General features: G+C 43.9%; 1 long non-coding RNA gene across 1 annotated transcript in view; it reads left to right on the top strand.

The window, feature by feature from the left end:
- The first annotated feature begins 215 nt into the window (after nucleotides 1–215).
- Nucleotides 216–27473, top strand: part of LOC137534231 (uncharacterized) — an 84067-nt gene continuing 56809 nt past the window's right edge. Inside the window, exon 1 of the long non-coding RNA XR_011024331.1 lies at nucleotides 216–347. This is a non-coding gene — a long non-coding RNA (uncharacterized lncRNA). The remainder of the gene's footprint in view (nucleotides 348–27473) is intronic.

The raw sequence follows: 27473 nt of genomic DNA, 5'->3' as shown, positions 1-27473 counted from the left end.
GGCAGCTACCTATCTAACCTATATTGCTGGTACCTACCTATCTAACCTATACTGGGGCAGCTACCTATCTAACCTATATTGCAGGTACCTACCTTTCTGAAGAAATCCGACGCCGGGTGAAACGCGTCACGTGAGGCTGCGGTCATGTGACGGATCTCGGTGTACGGCCTCGCTCTCTCCTCCCAGCATCCTGGTTCCTGCTTCAAAACGCCTGAACAGCAGAAGTAGCCGGTGCACATAAACGGACGGTGGCAGATGAGTGGCACGCAAGGGAACCTGGCATATGGACGTTGCTCATGCCGGAAGTACCCGCCATTATAGCGTAATACGCTTATACAAAAGGACAGGTGAGTCCATGCGAGTGCCGGTCTGCTTAGAAAAATTGCTGGGTATGTTCTGCATATAAAAAGGGAAGCTAAAGTAAGAGGCTGAAGTCTATTCATCATATGCTTTCCATGACATATGGCACATGACCCGGATACCTATAGAGAACATCACAAGGATTAATAGCATCCTGAGTTTACATAAAGGGGGTCCCGAAGAAATACGCTATTGGTAACTGTTGCTTATGCTTGAATAATAGGAGTGCACTCCAAATTCATCTAGCGGTAGGCCTACCATCCTCTATGGGAACTGCAACCATTTTTATGGTTTTAAATGGGGGGGGGGGGGGGGGGTTATTCACACTATGTTTTTCGAATAAAAAAAAAGTTTGATATGTTGTATATGAGGCTCCCGACTAACTTTTTTGTCATATCTACCTATATAACCTATACAGGGGGCAACTACCTATCTATCCTGTACTGGGGGTTCCTACCTATCTAACCTATACTGGAGGCACCTACCTATCTAGCCTATACTGGAGGCACCTACCTATCTAGCCTATACTGGGGGCACCTACCTATCTAACCTGTACTGGGGGCACCTACCCATCTAGCCTTTACTGGGGGCAGCTACCTATCTAACCTATATTGGGGGCATCTACCTATCTAACCTATACATGGGGCACCTACCTATCTAGCCTATACTGCGGGCACCTACCTAGCTAGCCTATACTGGGGGCACCTACCTAGCTAGCCTATACTCTGGGCAACTATTCTGGCTACCTATATTGGAGACATCCACCTAGCTAACATGTACTGGGGGCACCTACCTATCTAACCTATAGCGGCGACACCTGCCTATCTAACCTATGCCGGGACAACTATATTGCATACCTATACTGGAGGCACCTACCTGGCTAACCTATACTGTGGGGACCTACAGCTGGCTACCGATACTGGGGCACTTATGCCTGGCTACCTATACTGGGGAGACTTATAGTTGGCTACCTATACTGAGTGCAACTAGACCTTGCTAACCTATACTGCGGGCCCCTATACCTGGCTTCACGTGGAGGGGGGGTGCACTTTTCATACCCTCGTCCTGGGTGTATTTTTGCCTAAAAACTGCCCTGGTCAGGATTACCTGATGACCTCCCAATACTCAGCTGGGTATAGATAGAGGATGCTGGGAGCCTCTGGCACACGCCCTCTCAGGTGGTGCTTTTCACTGCTGTTCTAGTATGGATGCACATTGGGGAAGAGGATAGAAAGGAAAGCAGATCCTGGTCACTCTGCAGTACTGGAGGCCAGGTGCCGGATTCTGCAGAGAATACATCCTGTAAGACAGTCCTGCAGCTCTACAAATGGGAGAGGTACCCAAAAGTCATTTCTCACCACCATTTACAACTGACTGACAGAGCGTGACTGTATACTGCCCTGAAACATGGTCACACTTGATAGTAATCTGGTGTTACAATTTATAGGATGACAGGGTGGCAACAATTCTCCAGTTATTTCATGCAACAGCTATGAATTGCTGCTATGAATTATTACTCTGTGCTAGTATATGGTCCTGAAGTAGCATCACACTTGATAGATAGATAGATTTTCCAACAAGCATACACACTCCAACTTACGCCACTCCCACATCAGCCTCTGGCCAAGTTGTGCTCCTCACTAGCAAACCTAAAAACACATCACCTCTTGGTATACATGTTGTTTACTACCCCATCCCCTGAATTCCCATAGATAGTAAACTCACAAGGACAAGGCTCTCTCAACATGTTGTGTCTTGAAATGTGTTATACATTTTATTCATCATGTAACATTTGTCACTGTAATTACTTTGTCTACCAAGTCTGAATTTTGAGCCAGTGTGTTTATATTTAGTATATATGTTATGGCCAGAACCCGAAGTTTGGCCACTTCGCGTTCTGGCTGGCCAATGTGCGAAGTGGCCGCTGCGCTGCGGCCAGTGTTAAAAAAGGAAATGATTCCTGAAAGAGGAATGTATTTTCTGGCCGTCTCGCTGCGGGCGAATGTATGAAAAGTTGGTTAATGTTAATGAAATTAAGCCGGCGGCATTGTAGCAAATGAAGCCTCCGACCTCCGCTCTGCGTCTCTCTCCTCCCCCCTGCCTCTCTCTCTCTATGTTACTGGCAGCCGGGGGGGACACGCGTGTCCCTGAGAGTCGTTCGTCGCGCCAGGGGAGCAGAGCGGGGAAGACTGCAGACATTGCTTCTGCCAGCACCCGCTCTGCAAGAACGGCAGGATTACCTGCCGCAACGAACGACTCTCGGGGACACGCGTGTCCCCCCCGGCTGCCAGTAGGAGAGAGAGAGAGAGGCAGGGGGGATGAGAGAGACGCAGAGCGGAAGTCGGCGGCTTCATTTGCTATAATGCCGCCGGCTTAATTTCATTAAATTAATTAACTTTTCATACATTCGGCCGCAGCGAGACGGCCAGAAAATACATTCATCTTTCAGGAATCGTTTCATTTCTAACACTGGCCGCAGTGCAGCGGCCACTTCGCACATTGGCCGGCCAGAACCTGAAGTGGCCAGCCAGACCGCGAAGAGGCCAAACTTCGGGTACTGGCCGGAACATATAGATTTTTCTATATTACAGTACACCCCATATTGTTACTTACTTTGTACCGTGCACAGTAATTTTTTGGTGTTTGGAGTGCTTTTGGTGGGGAGTGTTTCTGCTGTTTGCTGATAGCCGGTATTCAGCAAAGCACTGTGGTAAATTCTTGCAGTGCCTGCGGTGTGCATATGTCGCAAAGGTGCACTGCATGCAACATTTCAGTGGCAGTTAGAATGCCATTATTATTCTCTGGAATGAGGCTCAAAAAACGCAATCACTGCAACATGGAGCCACATTTGCTTGGTAAAAATACAATCACACTCCATAGGCGATTGTGATTTGCCTTTTGCAATCCCAATGTTGAACCAGGCCTAAGGGGGACCAACTTGATCCCAATTATTTATCAGGTGGTCATCGTGTTTCCAGACTTTACACTTGAGGGTGTAAGAGTGGTACCCATGATGACCACCTATCCCCCTTATCCCTCTTCAAAACTGCCATCCCCTATACCTCACTCACTCTCTTCCCCCCAACCTGCCCTAAGAGTCTACCTTGTCATGGTGGGCCGGCTTACAATCCTATTGGCCAAAATGTCATTTACTTTTAGCCAATTGGATTAGCCAAAGTACTCTGCCAAAAAAGAATATAATAAACTATCTTAGAGGGAGATCAACTAATTAGGGCCCTTTTGTATTAGGCACGTTTCAATTCAAAAATTGTATCCTGCCCATTTTGCCAATAGCAACAGCACGGCGATGAACATGTAAATTGCATTGCCGGGTTTTTGCTAGTGCAATTGGTATTTCCCAGAATTACGATTGTCGGCCTGCATCTTTTTTGTTTTGTTTGCGCTTCTATGCTTTGTAACTTTTTGGTGAGGATTGGTATGGCTGTGGGGAGGAGGAGTCCATAAGTAGAACTTGGAGGTATATTTAAATCATTTTAAATATGCCCCTGAGTTCTACACTGCAGGTTGCAACAATTTGTAATCACCAATCAAATTCTCTCCAGGACCAGTTCACACTTGGTGTGCTTTTGGTGGGGAGCGTTTCTGCTCTTTTGCTGATAGCCGGTATTCAGCAAAGCATTGTGGTAAATCCTTGCAGTGCCTGCGGTGTGCATATCTCGCACAGGTGCACTGCGTGCAACATTTCGGTGGCAGTTGGAATGCCAATCTCATTCTTTGGGATGAGACTCGAAAAATGCCATCACTGCAACATGGAGCCACATTTGCTTCGTAAAAATGCAATCACACTCTATAGACGATTGTGATTTACCTTTTGCGATCCCAATGTTGAACCAGGCCTAAGGGGGACCAACTGGATCCAAATTATTTATCAGGTGGTGGTAGTGTTTCCAGACTTTACACTTGAGGGTGTAAGAGTGGTACCCATGATGACCATCTATCCCCCTTATCCCTCTTCAAAACTGCCATCCCCTATACCTAACTCACTCCCTTCCCCCAACCTGGCCTAAGAGTCTACCTTGCCATGGTGGGCCTGCTTACAATCCTATTGGCCAAAATGTGATTTACTTTTAGCCAATAGGATTACTTGAGGGTGTAAGAGTGGTACCCATGATGACCATCTATCCCCCTTATCCATCTTCAAAACTGCCATCCCCTATACCTCACTCACTCCCTTCCCCCAACCTGGCCTAAGAGTCTACCTTGCCATGGTGGGCCTGCTTACAATCCTATTGGCCAAAATGTGATTTACTTTAGCCAATTGGATTAGTCAAAGTACTCTGCCAAAAAAGAATAAAATAAACCATCTGAGAGGGAGATCAACTAATTAGAGCCCTTTTGTATTAGGCACGTTACGATTCAAAAATGGTATCGTGCCCATTTTGCCAACAGCAACAGCATGACGATGAACATGTAAATTGCATTGCCTGGTTTTTGCGAGTGCAATTGGTATTTTTCAGAATTACAATTGTCGGCCAGCATCCTTTTTGTTTTGTTTGTGCTTCTATGCTTTGTAACTTTTTGGTGAAGATTGGTATGGCTTTGGGGGGGAGGAGGCCATAAGTAGAACTTGGAGGTATATTTAAATCATTTTAAATATGCCCCTGAGTTCTACACTGCAGGTTGCAACAATTTGTAATCACCAATCAAATTCTCTCCAGGGCCAGTTCACACTTGGTGTGCTTTTGGTGGTGAGCGTTTCTGCTCTTTGCTGATAGCCGGTATTCAGCAAAGCATTGTGGTAAAACCTTGCAGTGCCTGCGGTGTGCATATGTCGCACAGGTGCACTGCGTGCAACATTTTGGTGGCAGTTAGAATGCCATTCTCATTCTTTGGAATGAGACTCTAAAAACGCAATCACTGCAACATGGAGCCACAATTGCTTGGTAAAAATGCAATCACACTCCATAGGCGATAGTGATTTGCCTTTTGCGATCCCAATGTTGAACCAGGCCTAAGGGGGACCAACTGGATCCCAATTATTTATCAGGTGGTGGTAGTGTTTCCAGACTTTACACTTGAGGGTGTAAGAGTGGTACCCATGATGACCATCTATCCCCCTTATCCATCTTCAAAACTGCCATCCCCTATACCTCACTCACTCCCTTCCCCCAACCTGGCCTAAGAGTCTACTTTGCCATGGTGGGCCTGCTTACAATCCTATTGGCCAAAATGTGATTTACTTTTAGCCAATTGGATTAGCCAAAGTACTCTGCCAAAGAAGAATAAAATAAACCATCTGAGAGGGAGATCAACTAATTAGAGCCCTTTTGTATTAGGCACGTTACGATTCAAAAATGGTATCGTGCCCATTTTGCCAATAGCAACAGCATGACGATGAACATGTAAATTGCATTGACTGGTTTTTGCTAGTGCAATTGGTATTTTCCAGAATTACAATTGTCGGCCTGCATCCTTTTTGTTTTGTTTGTGCTTCTATGCTTTGTAACTTTTTGGTGAGGATTGGTATGGCTGTGGGGAGGAGGAGGCCATAAGTAGAACTTGGAGGTATATTTAAATCATTTTAAATATGCCCCTGAGTTCTACACTGCAGGTTGCAACAATTTGTAATCACCAATCAAATTCTCTCCAGGACCAGTTCACACTTGGTGTGCTTTTGGTGGTGAGCGTTTCTGCTTTTTGCTGATAGCCGGTATTCAGCAAAGCATTGTGGTAAAACCTTGCAGTGCCTGCGGTGTGCATATGTCGCACAGGTGCACTGCGTGCAACATTTTGGTGGCAGTTAGAATGCCATTCTCATTCTTTGGAATGAGACTCTAAAAACGCAATCACTGCAACATGGAGCCACAATTGCTTGGTAAAAATGCAATCACACTCCATAGGCGATTGTGATTTGCCTTTTGCGATCCCAATGTTGAACCAGGCCTAAGGGGGACCAGCTGGATCCCAATTATTTATCAGGTGTTGGTAGTTTTTCCAGACTTTACACTTGAGGGTGTAAGAGTGGTACCCATGATGACCATCTATCCCCCTTATCCATCTTCAAAACTGCCATCCCCTATACCTCACTCACTCCCTTCCCCCAACCTGCCTAAGAGTCTACCTTGCCATGGTGGGCCTGCTTACAATCCTATTGGCCAAAATGTGATTTACTTTTAGCCATTTGGATTAGCCAAAGTACTCTGCCAAAGAAGAATAAAATAAACCATCTGAGAGGGAGATCAACTAATTAGAGCCCTTTTGTATTAGGCACGTTACGATTAAAAAATGGTATCGTGCCCATTTTGCCAATAGCAACAGCACGACGATGAACATGTAAATTGCATTGACAGGTTTTTGCTAGTGCAATTGGTATTTTCCAGAATTACAATTGTCGGCCTGCATCCTTTTTGTTTTGTTTGTGCTTCTATGCTTTGTAACTTTTTGGTGAGGATTGGTATGGCTGTGGGAAGGAGGAGGCCATAAGTAGAACTTGGAAGTATATTTAAATCATTTTAAATATGCCCCTGAGTTTTACACTGCAGGTTGCAACAATTTGTAATCACCAATCAAATTCTCTCCAGGACCAGTTCACACTTGGTGTGCTTTTGGTGGGGAGCGTTTCTGCTCTTTGCTGATAGCCGGTATTCAGCAAAGCATTGTGGTAAAACCTTGCAGTGCCTGCGGTGTGCATATGTCGCACAGGTGCACTGCGTGCAACATTTCGGTGGCAGTTGGAATGCCAATCTCATTCTTTGGAATGAGACTCTAAAAACGCAATCACTGCAACATGGAGCCACAATTGCTTGGTAAAAATGCAATCACACTCCATAGGCGATTGTGATTTGCCTTTTGCGATCCCAATGTTGAACCAGGCCTAAGGGGGACCAGCTGGATCCCAATTATTTATCAGGTGTTGGTAGTTTTTCCAGACTTTACACTTGAGGGTGTAAGAGTGGTACCCATGATGACCATCTATCCCCCTTATCCATCTTCAAAACTGCCATCCCCTATACCTCACTCACTCCCTTCCCCCAACCTGCCTAAGAGTCTACCTTGCCATGGTGGGCCTGCTTACAATCCTATTGGCCAAAATGTGATTTACTTTTAGCCATTTGGATTAGCCAAAGTACTCTGCCAAAGAAGAATAAAATAAACCATCTGAGAGGGAGATCAACTAATTAGAGCCCTTTTGTATTAGGCACGTTACGATTCAAAAATGGTATCGTGCCCATTTTGCCAATAGCAACAGCACGACGATGAACATGTAAATTGCATTGACAGGTTTTTGCTAGTGCAATTGGTATTTTCCAGAATTACAATTGTCGGCCTGCATCCTTTTTGTTTTGTTTGTGCTTCTATGCTTTGTAACTTTTTGGTGAGGATTGGTATGGCTGTGGGAAGGAGGAGGCCATAAGTAGAACTTGGAAGTATATTTAAATCATTTTAAATATGCCCCTGAGTTTTACACTGCAGGTTGCAACAATTTGTAATCACCAATCAAATTCTCTCCAGGACCAGTTCACACTTGGTGTGCTTTTGGTGGGGAGCGTTTCTGCTCTTTGCTGATAGCCGGTATTCAGCAAAGCATTGTGGTAAAACCTTGCAGTGCCTGCGGTGTGCATATGTCGCACAGGTGCACTGCGTGCAACATTTCGGTGGCAGTTGGAATGCCAATCTCATTCTTTGGAATGAGACTCTAAAAACGCAATCACTGCAACATGGAGCCACAATTGCTTGGTAAAAATGCAATCACACTCCATAGGCGATTGTGATTTGCCTTTTGCGATCCCAATGTTGAACCAGGCCTAAGGGGGACCAACTGGATCCCAATTATTTATCAGGTGGTGGTAGAGTTTCCAGACTTTACACTTGAGGGTGTAAGAGTGGTACCCATGATGACCATCTATCCCCCTTATCCATCTTCAAAACTGCCATCCCCTATACCTAACTCACTCCCTTCCCCCAACCTGGCTAAGAGTCTACCTTGCCATGGTGGGCCTGCTTACAATCCTATTGGCCAAAATGTTATTTACTTTTAGCCAATAGGATTACTTGAGGGTGTAAGAGTGGTACCCATGATGACCATCTATCCCCCTTATCCATCTTCAAAACTGCCATCCCCTATACCTCACTCACTCCCTTCCCCCAACCTGGCCTAAGAAACTACCTTGCCATGGTGGGCCTGCTTACAATCCTATTGGCCAAAATGTGATTTACTTTAGCCAATTGGATTAGTCAAAGTACTCTGCCAAAAAAGAATAAAATAAACCATCTGAGAGGGAGATCAACTAATTAGAGCCCTTTTGTATTAGGCACGTTACGATTCAAAAATGGTATCGTGCCCATTTTGCCAGCAGCAACAGCATGACGATGAACATGTAAATTGCATTGACTGGTTTTTGCTAGTGCAATTGGTATTTTCCAGAATTACAATTGTCGGCCTGCATCCTTTTTGTTTTGTTTGTACTTTTATGCTTTGTAACTTTTTGGTGAGGATTGGTATGGCTGTGGGAAGGAGGAGGCTATAAGTAGAACTTGGAAGTATATTTAAATCATTTTAAATATGCCCCTGAGTTTTACACTGCAGGTTGCAACAATTTGTAATCACCAATCAAATTCTCTCCAGGACCAGTTCACACTTGGTGTGCTTTTGGTGGGGAGCGTTTCTGCTCTTTGCTGATAGCCGGTATTCAGCAAAGCATTGTGGTAAAACCTTGCAGTGCCTGCGGTGTGCATATGTCGCACAGGTGCACTGCGTGCAACATTTCGGTGGCAGTTGGAATGCCAATCTCATTCTTTGGGATGAGACTCGAAAAATGCCATCACTGCAACATGGAGCCACATTTGCTTCGTAAAAATGCACTCCATAGGCGATTGTGATTTGCCTTTTGCGATCCCAATGTTGAACCAGGCCTAAGGGGGACCAACTGGATCCCAATTATTTATCAGGTGGTGGTAGTGTTTCCAGACTTTACACTTGAGGGTGTAAGAGTGGTACCCATGATGACCATCTATCCCCCTTATCCATCTTCAAAACTGCCATCCCCTATACCTCACTCACTCCCTTCCCCCAACCTGGCCTAAGAGTCTACCTTGCCATGGTGGGCCTGCTTACAATCCTATTGGCCAAAATGTGATTTACTTTTAGCCAATAGGATTAGCCAAAATACTCTGCCAAAAAAGAATAAAATAAACCACCTGAGAGGGAGATCAACTAATTAGACCACTTTTGTATTAGGCACGTTACGATTCAAAAATTGTGTCGTGCTCATTTTGCCAATAGCAGCAGCACGGCGATGAACATGTAAATTGCATTGCCTGGTTTTTGCGAGTGCAATTGGTATTTTCCAGAATTACAATTGTCGGCCAGCATCCTTTTTGTTTTGTTTGTGCTTCTATGCTTTGTAACTTTTTGGTGAAGATTGGTATGGCTTTGGGGAGGAGGAGGCCATAAGTAGAACTTGAAGGTATATTTAAATCATTTTAAATATGCCCCTGAGTTCTACACTGCAGGTTGCAACAATTTGTAATCACCAATCAAATTCTCTCCAGGGCCAGTTCACACTTGGTGTGCTTTTGGTGGTGAGCGTTTCTGCTCTTTGCTGATAGCCGGTATTCAGCAAAGCATTGTGGTAAAACCTTGCAGTGCCTGCGGTGTGCATATGTCGCACAGGTGCACTGCGTGCAACATTTTGTGGCAGTTAGAATGCCATTCTCATTCTTTGGAATGAGACTCTAAAAACGCAATCACTGCAACATGGAGCCACAATTGCTTGGTAAAAATGCAATCACACTCCATAGGCGATTGTGATTTGCCTTTTGCGATCCCAATGTTGAACCAGGCCTAAGGGGGACCAACTGGATCCCAATTATTTATCAGGTGGTGGTAGTTTTTCCAGACTTTACACTTGAGGGTGTAAGAGTGGTACCCATGATGACCATCTATCCCCCTTATCCATCTTCAAAACTGCCATCCCCTATACCTCACTCACTCCCTTCCCCCAACCTGGCCTAAGAGTCTACTTTGCCATGGTGGGCCTGCTTACAATCCTATTGGCCAAAATGTGATTTACTTTTAGCCAATTGGATTAGCCAAAGTACTCTGCCAAAGAAGAATAAAATAAACCATCTGAGAGGGAGATCAACTAATTAGAGCCCTTTTGTATTAGGCACGTTACGATTCAAAAATGGTATCGTGCCCATTTTGCCAATAGCAACAGCATGACGATGAACATGTAAATTGCATTGACTGGTTTTTGCTAGTGCAATTGGTATTTTCCAGAATTACAATTGTCGGCCTGCATCCTTTTTGTTTTGTTTGTGCTTCTATGCTTTGTAACTTTTTGGTGAGGATTGGTATGGCTGTGGGGAGGAGGAGGCCATAAGTAGAACTTGGAGGTATATTTAAATCATTTTAAATATGCCCCTGAGTTCTACACTGCAGGTTGCAACAATTTGTAATCACCAATCAAATTCTCTCCAGGGCCAGTTCACACTTGGTGTGCTTTTGGTGGTGAGCGTTTCTGCTTTTTGCTGATAGCCGGTATTCAGCAAAGCATTGTGGTAAAACCTTGCAGTGCCTGCGGTGTGCATATGTCGCACAGGTGCACTGCGTGCAACATTTTGGTGGCAGTTAGAATGCCATTCTCATTCTTTGGAATGAGACTCTAAAAACGCAATCACTGCAACATGGAGCCACAATTGCTTGGTAAAAATGCAATCACACTCCATAGGCGATTGTGATTTGCCTTTTGCGATCCCAATGTTGAACCAGGCCTAAGGGGGACCAGCTGGATCCCAATTATTTATCAGGTGTTGGTAGTTTTTCCAGACTTTACACTTGAGGGTGTAAGAGTGGTACCCATGATGACCATCTATCCCCCTTATCCATCTTCAAAACTGCCATCCCCTATACCTCACTCACTCCCTTCCCCCAACCTGCCTAAGAGTCTACCTTGCCATGGTGGGCCTGCTTACAATCCTATTGGCCAAAATGTGATTTACTTTTAGCCATTTGGATTAGCCAAAGTACTCTGCCACAGAAGAATAAAATAAACCATCTGAGAGGGAGATCAACTAATTAGAGCCCTTTTGTATTAGGCACGTTACGATTCAAAAATGGTATCGTGCCCATTTTGCCAATAGCAACAGCACGACGATGAACATGTAAATTGCATTGACTGGTTTTTGCTAGTGCAATTGGTATTTTCCAGAATTACAATTGTCGGCCTGCATCCTTTTTGTTTTGTTTGTGCTTCTATGCTTTGTAACTTTTTGGTGAGGATTGGTATGGCTGTGGGAAGGAGGAGGCCATAAGTAGAACTTGGAAGTATATTTAAATCATTTTAAATATGCCCCTGAGTTTTACACTGCAGGTTGCAACAATTTGTAATCACCAATCAAATTCTCTCCAGGACCAGTTCACACTTGGTGTGCTTTTGGTGGGGAGCGTTTCTGCTCTTTGCTGATAGCCGGTATTCAGCAAAGCATTGTGGTAAAACCTTGCAGTGCCTGCGGTGTGCATATGTCGCACAGGTGCACTGCGTGCAACATTTCGGTGGCAGTTAGAATGCCATTCTCATTCTTTGGAATGAGACTCTAAAAACGCAATCACTGCAACATGGAGCCACAATTGCTTGGTAAAAATGCAATCACACTCCATAGGCGATTGTGATTTGCCTTTTGCGATCCCAATGTTGAACCAGGCCTAAGGGGGACCAGCTGGATCCCAATTATTTATCAGGTGTTGGTAGTTTTTCCAGACTTCACACTTGAGGGTGTAAGAGTGGTACCCATGATGACCATCTATCCCCCTTATCCATCTTCAAAACTGCCATCCCCTATACCTCACTCACTCCCTTCCCCCAACCTGCCTAAGAGTCTACCTTGCCATGGTGGGCCTGCTTACAATCCTATTGGCCAAAATGTGATTTACTTTTAGCCATTTGGATTAGCCAAAGTACTCTGCCAAAGAAGAATAAAATAAACCATCTGAGAGGGAGATCAACTAATTAGAGCCCTTTTGTATTAGGCACGTTACGATTCAAAAATGGTATCGTGCCCATTTTGCCAATAGCAACAGCATGACGATGAACATGTAAATTGCATTGCCTGGTTTTTGCGAGTGCAATTGGTATTTTCCAGAATTACAATTGTCGGCCAGCATCCTTTTTGTTTTGTTTGTGCTTCTATGCTTTGTAACTTTTTGGTGAAGATTGGTATGGCTGTGGGAAGGAGGAGGCCATAAGTAGAACTTGGAAGTATATTTAAATCATTTTAAATATGCCCCTGAGTTTTACACTGCAGGTTGCAACAATTTGTAATTACAAATCAAATTCTCTCCAGGGCCAGTTTACACTTTGTGTGCTTTTGGTGGTGAGTGTTTCTGCTCTTTGCTGATAGCTGGTATTCAGCAAAGCATTGTGGTAAAACCTTGCAGTGCCTGCGGTGTGCATATGTCGCACAGGTGCACTGCGTGCAACATTTCGGTGGCAGTTAGAATGCCAATCTCATTCTTTGGAATGAGACTCGAAAAACGCAATCAGTGCAACATGGAGCCACATTTGCTTCGTAAAAATGCACTCCATAGGCGATTGTGATTTGCCTTTTGCGATCCCAATGTTGAACCAGGCCTAAGGGGGACCAACTGGATCCCAATTATTTATTAGGTGGTGGTAGTTTTTCCAGATTTTACACTTGAGGGAGTAAGAGTGGTACCCATGATGACCATCTATCCCCCTTATCCCTCTTCAAAACTGCCATCCCCTATACCTAACTCACTCCCTTCCCCCAACCTGGCCTAAGAGTTTACCTTGCCATGGTGGGCCTGCTTACAATCCTATTGGCCAAAATGTGATTTACTTTTAGCCAATAGGATTAGCCAAAGTACTCTGCCAAAAAAGAATAAAATAAACCACCTGAGAGGGAGATCAACTAATTAGAGCCCTTTTGTATTAGGTATGTTACGATTCAAAAATGGTATCATGCCCATTTTGCCAATAGCAACAGCACGGCGATGAACATGTAAATTGCATTGCCTAGTTTTTGCGACTGCAATTGGTATTTTCCAGAATTACAATTGTCGGCCTGCATCCTTTTTGTTTTGTTTGTGTTTCTATGCTTTGCAACTTTTTGGTGAGGATCGGTATGGCTGTGGGGAGGAGGAGGCCATAAGTAGAACTTGGAAGTATATTTAAATCATTTTAAATATGCCCCTGAGTTCTACACTGCAGGTTGCAACAATTTGTAATCACCAATCAAATTCTCTCCAGGGCCAATTCACACTTGGTGTGCTTTTGGTGGGGAGCGTTTCTGCTCTTTGCTGATAGCCGGTATTCAGCAAAGCATTGTGGTAAAACCTTGCAGTGCCTGCGGTGTGCATATGTCGCACAGGTGCACTGCGTGCAACATTTTGGTGGCAGTTAGAATGCCATTCTCATTCTTTGGAATAAGACTCTAAAAACGCAATCACTGCAACATGGAGCCACAATTGCTTGGTAAAAATGCAATCACACTCCATAGGCGATTGTGATTTGGCTTTTGCGATCCCAATGTTGAACCAGGCCTAAGGGGGACCAACTGGATCCCAATTATTTATCAGGTGGTGGTAGTGTTTCCAGACTTTACTCTTGAGGGTGTAAGAGTGGTACCCATGATGACCATCTATCCCCCTTATCCCTCTTCAAAACTGCCATCCCCTATACCTAACTCACTCCCTTCCCCCAACCTGCCCTAAGAGTCTACCTTGCCATGGTGGGCCTGCTTACAATCCAATTGGCCAAAATGTGATTTACTTTTAGCCAATTGGATTAGCCAAAGTACTATGCCAAAAAAGAATATAATAAACCATCTGAGAGGGAGATCAACTAATTAGAGACCTTTTGTATTAGGCACGTTATGATTCAAAAATGGTATCATGCCCATTTTGCCAATAGCAACAGCACGACGATGAACATGTAAATTGCATTGACTGGTTTTTGCTAGTGCAATTGGTATTTTCCAGAATTGCGATTGTCGGCCTGCATCCTTTTTGTTTTGTTTGTGCTTCTATGCTTTGTAACTTTTTTGGTGAGGATTGGTATGGCTGTGGGGAGGAGGAGGCCATAAGTAGAACATGGAGGTATATTTAAATCATTTTAAATATGCCCCTGAGTTCTACACTGCAGGTTGCAACAATTTGTAATCACCAATCAAATTCTCTCCTGGACCAGTTCACACTTGGTGTGCTTTTGGTGGGGAGCGTTTCTGCTCTTTGCTGATAGCCGTTATTCAGCAAAGCACTGTGGTAAATCCTTGCAGTGCCTGCGGTGTGCATATGTTGCACAGGTGCACTGCGTGCAACATTTCGGTGGCAGTAAGAATGCCATTCTCATTCTTTGGAATGAGACTCTAAAAACGCAATCACTGCAACATGGAGCCACAATTGCTTGGTAAAAATGCAATCACACTCCATAGGCGATTGTGATTTGCCTTTTGCGATCCCAATGTAGAACCAGGCCTAAGGGGGACCAACTGGATCCCAATTATTTATCAGGTGGTGGTAGTGTTTCCAGACGTTGCACTTGAGGGTGTAAGAGTGGTACCCATGATGACCATCTATCCCCCTTATCCCTCTTCAAAACTGCCATCCCCTATACCTAACTCACTCCCTTCCCCCAACCTGCCCTAAGAGTCTACCTTGCCATGGTGGGCCTGCTTACAATCCTATTGGCCAAAATGTGATTTACTTTTAGCCAATTGGATTAGCCAAAGTACTCTGCCAAAAAAGAATATAATAAACCATCTGAGAGGGAGATCAACTAATTAGAGACCTTTTGTATTAGGCACGTTATGATTCAAAAATGGTATCATGCCCATTTTGCCAATAGCAACAGCATGACGATAAACATGTAAATTGCATTGACTGGTTTTTGCGAGTGCAATTGGTATTTTCCAGAATTACAATTGTCGGCCTGCATCCTTTTTGTTTTGTTTGTGCTTCTATGCTTTGTAACTTTTTGGTGAGGATTGGTATGGCTTTGGGGAGGAGGAGGCCATAAGTAGAACTTGGAGGTATATTTAAATCATTTTAAATATGCCCCTGAGTTCTACACTGCAGGTTGCAACAATTTGTAATCACCAATTAAATTCTCTCCAGGGCCAGTTCACACTTGGTGTGCTTTTGGTGGTGAGCGTTTCTGCTCTTTGCTGATAGCCGGTATTCAGCAAAGCATTGTGGTAAAACCTTGCAGTGCCTGCGGTGTGCATATGTCGCACAGGTGCACTGCGTGCAACATTTCGGTGGCAGTTGGAATGCCAATCTCATTCTTTGGGATGAGACTCGAAAAATGCCATCACTGCAACATGGAGCCACATTTGCTTCGTAAAAATGCAATCACACTCCGTAGGCGATTGTGATTTGCCTTTTGCGATCCCAATGTTGAACCAGGCCTAAGGGGGACCAACTGGATCCCAATTATTTATCAGGTGGTGGTAGTGTTTCCAGAATTTACGCTTGAGGGTGTAAGAGTGGTACCCATGATGACCATCTATCCCCCTTATCCCTCTTCAAAACTGCCATCCCCTATACCTCACTCACCCCCTTCCCCCAACCTGCCCTAAGAGTCTACCTTGCCATGGTGGGCCTGCTTACAATCCTATTGGCCAAAATGTGATTTACTTTTAGCCAATTGGATTAGCCAAAGTACTCTGCCAAAGAAGAATAAAATAAACCATCTGAGAGGGAGATCAACTAATTAGAGCCCTTTTGTATTAGGCACGTTACGATTCAAAAATGGTATCGTGCCCATTTTGCCAATAGCAACAGCACGACGATGAACATGTAAATTGCATTGACTGTTTTTTGCTAGTGCAATTGGTATTTTCCAGAATTGCGATTGTCGGCCTGCATCCTTTTTGTTTTGTTTGTGCTTCTATGCTTTGTAACTTTTTGGTGAGGATTGGTATGGCTGTGGGAAGGAGGAGGCCATAAGTAGAACTTGGAAGTATATTTAAATCATTTTAAATATGCCCCTGAGTTTTACACTGCAGGTTGCAACAATTTGTAATTACAAATCAAATTCTCTCCAGGGCCAGTTTACACTTTTGTGTGCTTTTTGGTGGTGAGCGTTTCTGCTCTTTGCTGATAGCTGGTATTCAGCAAAGCATTGTGGTAAAACCTTGCAGTGCCTGCGGTGTGCATATGTCGCACAGGTGCACTGCGTGCAACATTTCGGTGGCAGTTAAAATGCCAATCTCATTCTTTGGAATAAGACTCGAAAAACGCAATCAGTGCAACATGGAGCCACATTTGCTTCGTAAAAATGCACTCCATAGGCAATTGTGATATGCCTTTTGCGATCCCAATGTTGAACCAGGCCTAAGGGGGACCAACTGGATCCCAATTATTTATTAGGTGGTGGTAGTTTTTCCAGATTTTACACTTGAGGGAGTAAGAGTGGTACCCATGATGACCATCTATCCCCCTTATCCCTCTTCAAAACTGCCATCCCCTATACCTAACTCACTCCCTTCCCCCAACCTGGCCTAAGAGTTTACCTTGCCATGGTGGGCCTGCTTACAATCCTATTGGCCAAAATGTGATTTACTTTTAGCCAATAGGATTAGCCAAAGTACTCTGCCAAAAAAGAATAAAATAAACCACCTGAGAGGGAGATCAACTAATTAGAGCCCTTTTGTATTAGGCACGTTACGATTCAAAAATGGTATCATGCCCATTTTGCCAATAGCAACAGCACGGCGATGAACATGTAAATTGCATTGCCTGGTTTTTGCGACTGCAATTGGTATTTTCCAGAATTACAATTGTCGGCCTGCATCCTTTTTGTTTTGTTTGTGTTTCTATGCTTTGCAACTTTTTGGTGAGGATCAGTATGGCTGTGGGGAGGAGGAGGCCATAAGTAGAACTTGGAAGTATATTTAAATCATTTTAAATATGCCCCTGAGTTCTACACTGCAGGTTGCAACAATTTGTAATCACCAATCAAATTCTCTCCAGGGCCAATTCACACTTGGTGTGCTTTTGGTGGGGAGCGTTTCTGCTCTTTGCTGATAGCCGGTATTCAGCAAAGCATTGTGGTAAAACCTTGCAGTGCCTGCGGTGTGCATATGTCGCACAGGTGCACTGAGTGCAACATTTTGGTGGCAGTTAGAATGCCATTCTCATTCTTTGGAATAAGACTCTAAAAACGCAATCACTGCAACATGGAGCCACAATTGCTTGGTAAAAATGCAATCACACTCCATAGGCGATTGTGATTTGACTTTTGCGATCCCAATGTTGAACCAGGCCTAAGGGGGACCAACTGGATCCCAATTAATTATCAGGTGGTGGTAGTGTTTCCAGACTTTACTCTTGAGGGTGTAAGAGTGGTACCCATGATGACCATCTATCCCCCTTATCCCTCTTCAAAACTGCCATCCCCTATACCTAACTCACTCCCTTCCCCCAACCTGCCCTAAGAGTCTACCTTGCCATGGTGGGCCTGCTTACAATCCTATTGGCCAAAATGTGATTTACTTTTAGCCAATTGGATTAGCCAAAGTACTCTGCCAAAAAGAATATAATAAACCATCTGAGAGGGAGATCAACTAATTAGAGACCTTTTGTATTAGGCACGTTATGATTCAAAAATGGTATCATGCCCATGTTGCCAATAGCAACAGCACGACGATGAACATGTAAATTGCATTGACTGGTTTTTGCTAGTGCAATTGGTATTTTCCAGAATTGCGATTGTCGGCCTGCATCCTTTTTGTTTTGTTTGTGCTTCTATGCTTTGTAACTTTTTGGTGAGGATTGGTATGGCTTTGGGGAGGAGGAGGCCATAAGTAGAACTTGGAGGTATATTTAAATCATTTTAAATATGCCCCTGAGTTCTACACTGCAGGTTGCAACAATTTGTAATCACCAATCAAATTCTCTCCAGGACCAGTTCACACTTGGTGTGCTTTTGGTGGGGAGCGTTTCTGCTCTTTGCTGATAGCCGGTATTCAGCAAAGCATTGTGGTAAAACCTTGCAGTGCCTGCGGTGTGCATATGTCGCACAGGTGCACTGCGTGCAACATTTCGGTGGCAGTTGGAATGCCAATCTCATTCTTTGGGATGAGACTCGAAAAATGCCATCACTGCAACATGGAGCCACATTTGCTTCGTAAAAATGCACTCCATAGGCGATTGTGATTTGCCTTTTGCGATCCCAATGTTGAACCAGGCCTAAGGGGGACCAACTGGATCCCAATTATTTATCAGGTGGTGGTAGTGTTTCCAGACTTTACACTTGAGGGTGTAAGAGTGGTACCCATGATGACCATCTATCCCCCTTATCCATCTTCAAAACTGCCATCCCCTATACCTCACTCACTCCCTTCCCCCAACCTGGCCTAAGAGTCTACCTTGCCATGGTGGGCCTGCTTACAATCCTATTGGCCAAAATGTGATTTACTTTTAGCCAATTGGATTAGCCAAAGTACTCTGCCAAAGAAGAATAAAATAAACCATCTGAGAGGGAGATCAACTAATTAGAGGCCTTTTGTATTAGGCACGTTACAATTCAAAAATGGTATTGTGCCCATTTTGCCAATAGCAACAGCACGACGATGAACATGTAAATTGCATTGACTGGTTTTTGCTAGTGCAATTGGTATTTTCCAGAATTACAATTGTTGGCCTGCATCCTTTTTGTTTTGTTTGTGCTTCTATGCTTTGTAACTTTTTGGTGAGGATTGGTATGGCTGTGGGGAGGAGGAGGCCATGAGTAGAACTTGGAGGTATATTTAAATTATTTTAAGTATGCCCCTGAGTTCTACACTGCTGGTTGTAATAATTTGTAATCGCCAATCAAATTCTCTCAAGGTCCAGTTCACACTTGGTGTGCTTTTGGTGGTGAGCGTTTCTGCTCTTTGCTGATAGCCGGTATTCAGCAAAGCATTGTGGTAAAACCTTGCAGTGCCTGCGGTGTGTATATGTAGCACAGGTGCACTGCGTGCAACATTTTGGTGGCAGTTAGAATGCCATTCTCATTCTTTGGAATGAGACTCTAAAAACGCAATCACTGCAACATGGAGCCACAATTGCTTGGTAAAAATGCAATCACACTCCATAGGCGATTGTGATTTGCCTTTTGCGATCCCAATGTTGAACCAGGCCTAAGGGGGATCAACTGGATCCCAATTATTTATCAGGTGGTGGTAGTGTTTCCAGAATTTACGCTTGAGGGTGTAAGAGTGGTACCCATGATGACCATCTATCCCCCTTATCCCTCTTCAAAACTGCCATCCCCTATACCTCACTCACCCCCTTCCCCCAACCTGCCCTAAGAGTCTACCTTGCCATGGTGGGCCTGCTTACAATCCTATTGGCCAAAATGTGATTTACTTTTAGCCAATAGGATTAGCCAAAGTACTCTGCCAAAAAAGAATAAAATAAACCACCTGAGAGGGAGATCAACTAATTAGAGCACTTTTGTATTAGGCACGTTACGATTCAAAAATTGTGTCGTGCTCATTTTGCCAATAGCAACAGCACGGCGATGAACATGTAAATTGCATTGCCTGGTTTTTGCGAGTGCAATTGGTATTTTCCAGAATTACAATTGTCGGCCAGCATCCTTTTTGTTTTGTTTGTGCTTCTATGCTTTGTAACTTTTTGGTGAAGATTGGTATGGCTTTGGGGAGGAGGAGGCCATAAGTAGAACTTGGAGGTATATTTAAATCATTTTAAATATGCCCCTGAGTTCTACACTGCAGGTTGCAAAAATTTGTAATCACTAATCAAATTCTCTCCAGGGCCAGTTCACACTTGGTGTGCTTTTGGTGGTGAGCGTTTCTGCTCTGTGCTGATAGCCGGTATTCAGCAAAGCATTGTGGTAAAACCTTGCAGTGCCTGCGGTGTGCATATCTCGCACAGGTGCACTGCGTGCAACATTTCGGTGGCAGTTAGAATGCCATTCTCATTCTTTGGAATAAGACTCTAAAAACGCAATCACTGCAACATGGAGCCACAATAGCTTGGTAAAAATGCAATCACACTCCATAGACGATTGTGATTTACCTTTTGCGATCCCAATGTTGAACCAGGCCTAAGGGGGACCAACTGGATCCAAATTATTTATCAGGTGGTGGTAGTGTTTCCAGACTTTACACTTGAGGGTGTAAGAGTGGTACCCATGATGACCATCTATCCCCCTTATCCCTCTTCAAAACTGCCATCCCTTATACCTAACTCACTCCCTTCCCCCAACCTGGCCTAAGAGTCTACCTTGCCATGGTGGGCCTGCTTACAATCCTATTGGCCAAAATGTGATTTACTTTTAGCCAATTGGATTAGCCAAAGTACTCTGCCAAAGAAGAATAAAATAAACCATCTGAGAGGGAGATCAACTAATTAGAGCCCTTTTGTATTAGGCACATTACGATTCAAAAATGGTATTGTGCCCATTTTGCCAATAGCAACAGCACGACGATGAACATGTAAATTGAATTGACTGGTTTTTGCTAGTGCATTTGGTATTTTCCAGAATTGCGATTGTCGGCCTGCATCCTTTTTGTTTTGTTTGTGCTTCTATGCTTTGTAACTTTTTGGTGAGGAGTGGTATGGCTGTGGGAAGGAGGAGGCCATAAGTAGAACTTGGAAGTATATTTAAATCATTTTAAATATGCCCCTGAGTTTTACACTGCAGGTTGCAATAACACTGCAGGTTGCAACAATTTGTAATCACCAATCAAATTCTCTCCAGGACCAGTTCACACTTGGTGTGCTTTTGGTGGGGAGCGTTTCTGCTCTTTGCTGATAGCTGGTATTCAGCAAAGCATTGTGGTAAAACCTTGCAGTGCCTGCGGTGTGCATATGTCGCACAGGTGCACTGCGTGCAACATTTCGGTGGCAGTTAGAATGCCAATCTCATTCTTTGGAATGAGACTCGAAAAACGCAATCAGTGCAACATGGAGCCACATTTGCTTCGTAAAAATGCACTCCATAGGCGATTGTGATTTGCCTTTTGCGATCCCAATGTTGAACCAGGCCTAAGGGGGACCAACTGGATCCCAATTATTTATTAGGTGGTGGTAGTTTTTCCAGACTTTACACTTGAGGGAGTAAGAGTGGTACCCATGATGACCATCTATCCCTCTTCAAAACTGCCATCCCCTATACCTAACTCACTCCCTTCCCCCAACCTGGCCTAAGAGTTTACCTTGCCATGGTGGGCCTGCTTACAATCCTATTGGCCAAAATGTGATTTACTTTTAGCCAATAGGATTAGCCAAAGTACTCTGCCAAAAAAGAATAAAATAAACCACCTGAGAGGGAGATCAACTAATTAGAGCCCTTTTGTATTAGGCACGTTACGATTCAAAAATGGTATCATGCCCATTTTGCCAATAGCAACAGCACGGCGATGGACATGTAAATTGCATTGCCTGGTTTTTGCGACTGCAATTGGTATTTTCCAGAATTACAATTGTCGGCCTACATCCTTTTTGTTTTGTTTGTGTTTCTATGCTTTGCAACTTTTTGGTGAGGATCGGTATGGCTTTGGGGAGGAGGAGGCCATAAGTAGAACTTGGAGGTATATTTAAATCATTTTAAATATGCCCCTGAGTTCTACACTGCAGGTTGCAACAATTTGTAATCACCAATCAAATTCTCTCCAGGGCCAATTCACACTTGGTGTGCTTTTGGTGGGGAGCGTTTCTGCTCTTTGCTGATAGCCGGTATTCAGCAAAGCATTGTGGTAAAACCTTGCAGTGCCTGCGGTGTGCATATGTTGCACAGGTGCACTGCGTGCAACATTTCGGTGGCAGTAAGAATGCCTTTCTCATTCTTTGGAATGAGACTCTAAAAACGCAATCACTGCAACATGGAGCCACAATTGCTTGGTAAAAATGCAATCACACTCCATAGGCGATTGTGATTTGCCTTTTGCGATCCCAATGTAGAACCAGGCCTAAGGGGGACCAACTGGATCCCAATTATTTTTCAGGTGGTGGTAGTGTTTCCAGACGTTACACTTGAGGGTGTAAGAGTGGTACCCATGATGACCATCTATCCCCCTTATCCCTCTTCAAAACTGTCATCCCCTATACCTAACTCACTCCCTTCCCCCAACCTGCCCTAAGAGTCTACCTTGTCATGGTGGGCATTCTTACAATCCTATTGGCCAAAATGTGATTTACTTTTAGCCAATTGGATTAGCCAAAGTACTCTGCCAAAAAAGAATATAATAAACCATCTGAGAGGGAGATCAACTAATTAGAGACCTTTTGTATTAGGCACGTTATGATTCAAAAATGGTATCATGCCCATTTTGCCAATAGCAACAGCATGACGATGAACATGTAAATTGCATTGACTGGTTTTTGCGAGTGCAATTGGTATTTTCCAGAATTACAATTGTCGGCCTGCATCCTTTTTGTTTTGTTTGTGCTTCTATGCTTTGTAACTTTTTGGTGAGGATTGGTATGGCTTTGGGGAGGAGGAGGCCATAAGTAGAACTTGGAGGTATATTTAAATCATTTTAAGTATGCCCCTGAGTTCTACACTGCTGGTTGTAATAATTTGTAATCGCCAATCAAATTCTCTCAAGGGCCAGTTCACACTTGGTGTGCTTTTGGTGGGGAGCGTTTCTGCTCTTTGCTGATAGCCGGTATTCAGCAAAGAACTGTGGTAAATCCTTGCAGTGCCTGCGGTGTGCATATGTTGCACAGGTGCACTGCGTGCAACATTTCGGTGGCAGTAAGAATGCCATTCTCATTCTTTGGAATGAGACTCTAAAAACGCAATCACTGCAACATGGAGCCACAATTGCTTGGTAAAAATGCAATCACACTCCATAGGCGATTGTGATTTGCCTTTTGCGATCCCAATGTTAAACCAGGCCTAAGGGGGACCAACTGGATCCCAATTATTTATCAGGTGGTGGTAGTGTTTCCAGAATTTACACTTGAGGGTGTAAGAGTGGTACCCATGATGACCATCTATCCCCCTTATCCATCTTCAAAACTGCCATCCCCTATACCTCACTCACTCCCTTCCCCCAACCTGCCTAAGAGTCTACCTTGCCATGGTGGGCCTGCTTACAATCCTATTGGCCAAAATGTGATTTACTTTTAGCCAATAGGATTAGCCAAAGTACTCTGCCAAAAAAGAATAAAATAAACCACCTGAGAGGGAGATCAACTAATTAGACCACTTTTGTATTAGGCACGTTACGATTCAAAAATTGTGTCGTGCTCATTTTGCCAATAGCAACAGCACGGCGATGAACATGTAAATTGCATTGCCTGGTTTTTGCGAGTGCAATTGGTATTTTCCAGAATTACAATTGTCGGCCAGCATCCTTTTTGTTTTGTTTGTGCTTCTATGCTTTGTAACTTTTTGGTGAAGATTGGTATGGCTTTGGGGAGGAGGAGGCCATAAGTAGAACTTGGAGGTATATTTAAATCATTTTAAATATGCCCCTGAGTTCTACACTGCAGGTTGCAAAAATTTGTAATCGCCAATCAAATTCTCTCAAGGGCCAGTTCACACTTGGTGTGCTTTTGGTGGGGAGCGTTTCTGCTCTTTGCTGATAGCCGGTATTCAGCAAAGCATTGTGGTAAAACCTTGCAGTGCCTGCGGTGTGCATATGTCGCACAGGTGCACTGCGTGCAACATTTCGGTGGCAGTTAGAATGCCAATCTCATTCTTTGGAATGAGACTCGAAAAACGCAATCACTGCAACATGGAGCCACAATTGCTTCGTAAAAATGCACTCCATAGGCGATTGTGATTTGCCTTTTGCGATCCCAATGTTGAACCAGGCCTAAGGGGGACCAACTGGATCCCAATTATTTATTAGGTGGTGGTTGTTTTTCCAGACTTTACACTTGAGGGAGTAAGAGTGGTACCCATGATGACCATCTATCCCCCTTATCCCTCTTCAAAACTGCCATCCCCTATACCTAACTCACTCCCTTCCCCCAACCTGGCCTAAGAGTTTACCTTGCCATGGTGGGCCTGCTTACAATCCTATTGGCCAAAATGTGATTTACTTTTAGCCAATAGGATTAGCCAAAGTACTCTGCCAAAAAAGAATAAAATAAACCACCTGAGAGGGAGATCAACTAATTAGAGCCCTTTTGTATTAGGCACGTTACGATTCAAAAATGGTATCATGCCCATTTTGCCAATAGCAACAGCACGGCGATGAACATGTAAATTGCATTGCCTGGTTTTTGCGACTGCAATTGGTATTTTCCAGAATTACAATTGTCGGCCTGCATCCTTTTTGTTTTGTTTGTGTTTCTATGCTTTGCAACTTTTTGGTGAGGATTGGTATGGCTGTGGGGAGGAGGAGGCCATAAGTAGAACTTGGAGGTATATTTAAATCATTTTAAATATGCCCCTGAGTTCTACACTGCAGGTTGCAACAATTTGTAATCACCAATCAAATTCTCTCCAGGGCCAATTCACACTTGGTGTGCTTTTGGTGGGGAGCGTTTCTGCTCTTTGCTGATAGCCGGTATTCAGCAAAGCATTGTGGTAAAACCTTGCAGTGCCTGCAGTGTGCATATGTCGCACAGGTGCACTGCGTGCAACATTTTGGTGGTAGTTAGAATGTCATTCTCATTCTTTGGAATAAGACTCTAAAAACGCAATCACTGCAACATGGAGCCACAATTGCTTGGTAAAAATGCAATCACACTCCATAGGCGATTGTGATTTGCCTTTTGCGATCCCAATGTTGAACCAGGCCTAAGGGGGACCAACTGGATCCCAATTATTTATCAGGTGGTGGTAGTGTTTCCAGACTTTACACTTGAGGGTGTAAGAGTGGTACCCATGATGACCATCTATCCCCCTTATCCATCTTCAAAACTGCCATCCCCTATACCTCACTCACTCCCTTCCCCCAACCTGGCCTAAGAGTCTACCTTGCCATGGTGGGCCTGCTTACAATCCTATTGGCCAAAATGTGATTTACTTTTAGCCAATTGGATTAGCCAAAGTACTCTGCCAAAGAAGAATAAAATAAACCATCTGAGAGGGAGATCAACTAATTAGAGCCCTTTTGTATTAGGCACGTTACGATTCAAAAATGGTATCGTGCCCATTTTGCCAATAGCAACAGCATGACGATGAACATGTAAATTGCATTGACTGGTTTTTGCTAGTGCAATTGGTATTTTCCAGAATTACAATTGTCGGCCTGCATCCTTTTTGTTTTGTTTGTGCTTCTATGCTTTGTAACTTTTTGGTGAGGATTGGTATGGCTGTGGGGAGGAGGAGGCCATAAGTAGAACTTGGAGGTATATTTAAATCATTTTAAATATCCCCCTGAGTTCTACACTGCAGGTTGCAACAATTTGTAATCACCATTTAAATTCTCTCCAGGGCCAGTTCACACTTGGTGTGCTTTTGGTGGGGAGCGTTTCTGCTCTTTGCTGATAGCCGGTATTCAGCAAAGCATTGTGGTAAAACCTTGCAGTGCCTGCGGTGTGCATATGTCGCACAGGTGCACTGCGTGCAACATTTCGGTGGCAGTTAGAATGCCAATCTCATTCTTTGGAATGAGACTCGAAAAACGCAATCAGTGCAACATGGAGCCACATTTGCTTCGTAAAAATGCACTCCATAGGCGATTGTGATTTGCCTTTTGCGATCCCAATGTTGAACCAGGCCTATGGGGGGGGACCAACTGGATCCCAATTATTTATTAGGTGGTGGTAGTTTTTCCAGACTTTACACTTGAGGGAGTAAGAGTGGTACCCATGATGACCATCTATCCCCCTTATCCCTCTTCAAAACTGCAATCCCCTACACCTAACTCACTCCCTTCCCCCAACCTGGCCTAAGAGTTTACCTTGCCATGGTGGGCCTGCTTACAATCCTATTGGCCAAAATGTGATTTACTTTTAGCCAATAGGATTAGCCAAAGTACTCTGCCAAAAAAGAATAAAATAAACCACCTGAGAGGGAGATCAACTAATTAGAGCCCTTTTGTATTAGGCACGTTACGATTCAAAAATGGTATCATGCCCATTTTGCCAATAGCAACAGCACGGCGATGAACATGTAAATTGCATTGCCTGGTTTTTGCGACTGCAATTGGTATTTTCCAGAATTACAATTGTCAGCCTGCATCCTTTTTGTTTTGTTTGTGTTTCTATGCTTTGCAACTTTTTGGTGAGGATCGGTATGGCTGTGGGGAGGAGGAGGCCATAAGTAGAACTTGGAGGTATATTTAAATCATTTTAAATATGCCCCTGAGTTCTACACTGCAGGTTGCAACAATTTGTAATCACCAATCAAATTCTCTCCTGGACCAGTTCACACTTGGTGTGCTTTTGGTGGGGAGCGTTTCTGCTCTTTGCTGATAGCCGTTATTCAGCAAAGCACTGTGGTAAATCCTTGCAGTGCCTGCGGTGTGCATATGTCACACAGGTGCACTGCGTGCAACATTTCGGTGGCAGTAAGAATGCCATTCTCATTCTTTGGAATGAGACTCTAAAAACGCAATCACTGCAACATGGAGCCACAATTGCTTGGTAAAAATGCAATCACACTCCATAGGCGATTGTGATTTGCCTTTTGCGGTCCCAATGTAGAACCAGGCCTAAGGGGGACCAACTGGATCCCAATTATTTATCAGGTGGTGGTAGTGTTTCCAGAATTTACACTTGAGGGTGTAAGAGTGGTACCCATGATGACCATCTATCCCCCTTATCCCTCTTCAAAACTGCCATCCCCTATACCTAACTCACTCCCTTCCCCCAACCTGCCCTAAGAGTCTACCTTGCCATGGTGGGCCTGCTTACAATCCTATTGGCCAAAATGTGATTTACTTTTAGCCAATTGGATTAGCCAAAGTACTCTGCCAAAAAAGAATATAATAAACCATCTGAGAGGGAGATCAACTAATTAGAGACCTTTTGTATTAGGCACGTTATGATTCAAAAATGGTATCATGTCCATTTTGCCAATAGCAACAGCATGACGATGAACATGTAAATTGCATTGACTGGTTTTTGCGAGTGCAATTGGTATTTTCCAGAATTACAATTGTCGACCTGCATCCTTTTTGTTTTGTTTGTGCTTCTATGCTTTGTAACTTTTTGGTGAGGATTGGTATGGCTTTGGGGAGGAGGAGGCCATAAGTAGGACTTGGAGGTA

This window comes from Hyperolius riggenbachi, chromosome 10, assembly GCF_040937935.1.
Source record: "Hyperolius riggenbachi isolate aHypRig1 chromosome 10, aHypRig1.pri, whole genome shotgun sequence".
NCBI classification, from domain to species: domain Eukaryota; kingdom Metazoa; phylum Chordata; class Amphibia; order Anura; family Hyperoliidae; genus Hyperolius; species Hyperolius riggenbachi.
Note: the sequence above shows the minus strand (reverse complement) of the source record. Positions and strands in the feature narration are given on the sequence as shown.